Genomic DNA, 3500 nt, shown 5'->3' with positions numbered 1-3500 from the left:
ACAATTAGCCATTTACTTGCCCACCTCGCCTGGGCCAGATCAAGTGTCCAGGAAGACTGAAGGCAGGCCTAGAACCCCATGCAAAGCACTGCTGCTCTACAGATTCCATGCGGATTCCAGGGCAGCTTTCCCTGGGGCTGGGTCAAACTTCTCAAGTAATTTTCCCAAGGAATCATGTGATTTAGTTTGCTGGATTTCAGTGAACATTCATCTTACTAACAGTTTATTCCACAACAGCTAAATTTGAGCAACTGAATGGCCCTGGCTTTCACGCAGGAAAATATCATTTAGGTACAGGAAAATCACATTTCTACAAGTCTAGTTTGATTCACCAGAAGTACAGCCATCTATGGGAGGAAAAAAGTCTTTTAAGGGCCCCAAATCCTATTTATCTTACATTTACAGGATAAATACGGGTGAGTATCTCTCCCAAAAAACAGATTAAACAGACTTAAAATTCATCTTTCACATGTTTCTGTGGAAGTTTCTCCTCCTCACTACCTCCTCTGCCTTTATTAAAAATGAAGATGCCTACAATTCTCATAAAAATAACTCTGCATTAGGCTAAGTTGGGACGTGTGGTATCAGCTACCAGGGGAATAAAGATGCCAGGGCGCATCCATGATGGTACTTCACGTTCAATAACAGTTTATGGAAATTCGGGAGGGGAGAGAAGCAAACTGACAGATTTTCTTTTGCTTAAAATGTAACTTCTTTTAAAAAGGTACACAGATTTCCAAAAAGCTAAAATTCACATAAAGTGCAAATGTTCATTATTATCAATGGTCTGGAGTATGAAGATAAGGCCTATTTTCAACAGATTCACTATTAACAGAAAGACTTGGGCACTGTGTACTTCATCTCACAGAGGAAAAAATTTCCCCCTAAAAATATAACCCCATATGTGAACCACTGAGGCATTTCATAATCAGATTTTATTATTCAAATTTTTCTCATGGTTTCTCTCTCGGAACAAAGGACAAATGAGAAAATCATATCATAAGATTAGTAAGACTGAGGACCAGAAGCGTAAAGTGATTTGCCACAGGCTGTTCAGGACCCAAGCTTCCTGAACTCCAGCTGGTCAGTATGGCATAGCCTGGTGGCATGGGAGAAGGAACAGCACATGTAGCTGTTGGGTTTGAAGTTGCAAGCCCTGTTTAAAGCAAAGCTCTGCCTTTTCCTAGCTGCGTGATCTTCAGAAGGTTATTTGTAAAAATCCTTGCAGCCTTGTTTTCCTCATTTATATTTCTACTTGTTCTTACAATTTCCTGGCAGAAGTATTCTTGTATAGCATCCTATTTCCTTGTAGCAGAAAGTAATTGACAAGTATAGAGATTTACAGTGTAAGGTGATGAAAGTCCCTACGCATGTCTGGTGGCTCTCTGTTATGACAGGACAGAGCTTTATTTCTGTGATCAACCACTTCCCTGTTGCCTCTGGCATACACACACCCCTCTGCATGCTGGGTGGCAGTGCCAGCAGGCCCTGTGGCCTCTAGATGAGATAGAAAGAAAAGAACAAGAGTAGAAATACTCAGGTTCAAAATCCTAGCTTTGCCACTTACTGCTTAGGGACCCTTAATTACTTTACTTTTGGAGGCTCCAATTTCTCATCTATATAAGGGGGGATATGAAACCTCTTTGGCAGGTCATTGTGTGGATTAAATAAAGCTGCACATGTGAAAGCAACAGACACAAAGGAGGTTCTTATGAGAACTTGGTCTCTCTTCCATGCTTCATAGAATGTGAAATCTCATGACAGCTCCTGTGAGTTAAGTCCTACAAGGAGGATCTGGGTTCCCAGGGGAGTTTCTAAGCCCTCCTTCTCAATTCTCGAGTGTAAATTCTACACAGCTCATTAATTCATCAAAACTAGGAGCACCCCACAAAGTTAATGACAAGTAAAGGCAGGGTTAATTTGTAAGGGGCTCAGGGAAGATAGCAATGTATAACAGAATGGTTAATCAAAGATTTCCATTTCAGATTATTGGTCTCTGGTAATAAAACAACAACAACAACAAAAAGTATTGGAACATCAGATTTCAGCTCAGCCTTTCCTCACAAATTTAATTTTTAATCTTAATTGTCCCATATCACTAAAAAAGTCCAATTTTTCCCTTAAGTAAGCACTAGTTTTCCCAAAAAGTGCCACTGTCCTTGGCATTTTGCAAGACCTAAATTGCAAGAGAGAGTAAAGACTAGAACTCTTGTCTTCCTCCATCACACATATGTACATGCACAACCACAAAGACACTAACACACCACTATAAACACATACACAATTACACACACAAACACACCCAGACACCTGCATTCATACACTGCAGCCACTTGTTAGGCTGTTCTTTATACCCTGTTCTTTAAAAGTCTGCAGGGTGAAAGGAGGAGAATGTATTTCCAGAGCTCTGCTTTCATTCCAGGATATCTCTGGAATGTCTCAAGAAAGTGGCAGGCATATTGTGCTGGTTAAACTCTGGTTGCTTGCCCTCTTTTGACAATAAACAGTCTGTATGCTAATGACCCCCCAGCAATCAGAGACTCATCCCTGCCTAAGCTCTGGGCATCGTCTTTCTTCCAAGGATGGTGTAATGTTAGTGTTTCCTACATGCAGACATGTAGATTTAAGATTCATTAAGACTTACTAGGCAGTTAACATCATCCACAAAATTAGAACAGATTTAGCATGGCCTCCAATTTTGCAAAGGTTACTTTTAATCACTTCCTTGGAATAAATGATATTTAATATGCAAAATCCAATAACTTCCTAATAATAATTCCCAGTAGCCACAACATTTGCATTTCAATAAATTTGAGAAATCAGGTATGGCTAACTTTGTGGAAGCCAACAACAGCGTACGTTAAATAGGATAATTAAAATTTTAATAGTGTGAACATTAAGACAGATGTCTTTCTACCAGCTCCATTTCAGGGACAAGGAGACATTCTCTCTATAACCCTGGTGGCGTTTTTGTGCCACAACTGGAAGAACAGTCCAAATACTGACTATTACCTGCTCTTCTCAATATAAACATAAATAATACTTCCTTAAATTCTTCATAATTGTATCACCATCTACAGAACAACAGTGAAAACCTAAAGGTTAAACATGAACATATCAATGAATACCTTCATGTAAATTCCAAGAATATCTATAATACCATGACACAAGTATTTTTTAGTCATGAAATGAGCAAATTTTCAACTAAATAATATGTAAAGATGAATGCACTGAATATTTAATATTCATCACCCTTTTATTGATTATCTTTAATCTCAAATTCAAGACCCAAAAAGTACGTTATAAAAGAGAATTAAAATCTAGCATAGAGGACTATTGTCCTGAAAATGCTTGCCTTGGCTTTTTTTGTACCTCCTAAGGGAGCATTTCATTCAGTGATGTCTCCAATGGAACTGACAAAAGTGTCCCATCTCTGTGACTCTAGGTGGCATTTCCCCACCCTGCTTGGGTTTTACAAGGCCCGGGGACCTCCCTCATTG

The 3500-nt window shown here is 39.1% G+C and overlaps 1 protein-coding gene across 1 annotated transcript in view; it reads right to left on the bottom strand.

Annotated features, from left to right (window-relative positions):
• EPB41L4A (erythrocyte membrane protein band 4.1 like 4A) overlaps positions 1–3500 on the bottom strand; it is a 187655-nt gene that overhangs the window by 75162 nt on the left and 108993 nt on the right. The gene's annotated exons all lie outside the window — the stretch shown is intronic.

The sequence above is a fragment of the Mandrillus leucophaeus genome, unplaced genomic scaffold (assembly GCF_000951045.1).
Source record: "Mandrillus leucophaeus isolate KB7577 unplaced genomic scaffold, Mleu.le_1.0 Scaffold352, whole genome shotgun sequence".
Lineage (NCBI taxonomy): Eukaryota > Metazoa > Chordata > Mammalia > Primates > Cercopithecidae > Mandrillus > Mandrillus leucophaeus.
The sequence above is the reverse complement of the archived record's forward strand: the minus strand, read 5'-3'. Positions and strand labels throughout refer to the sequence as shown.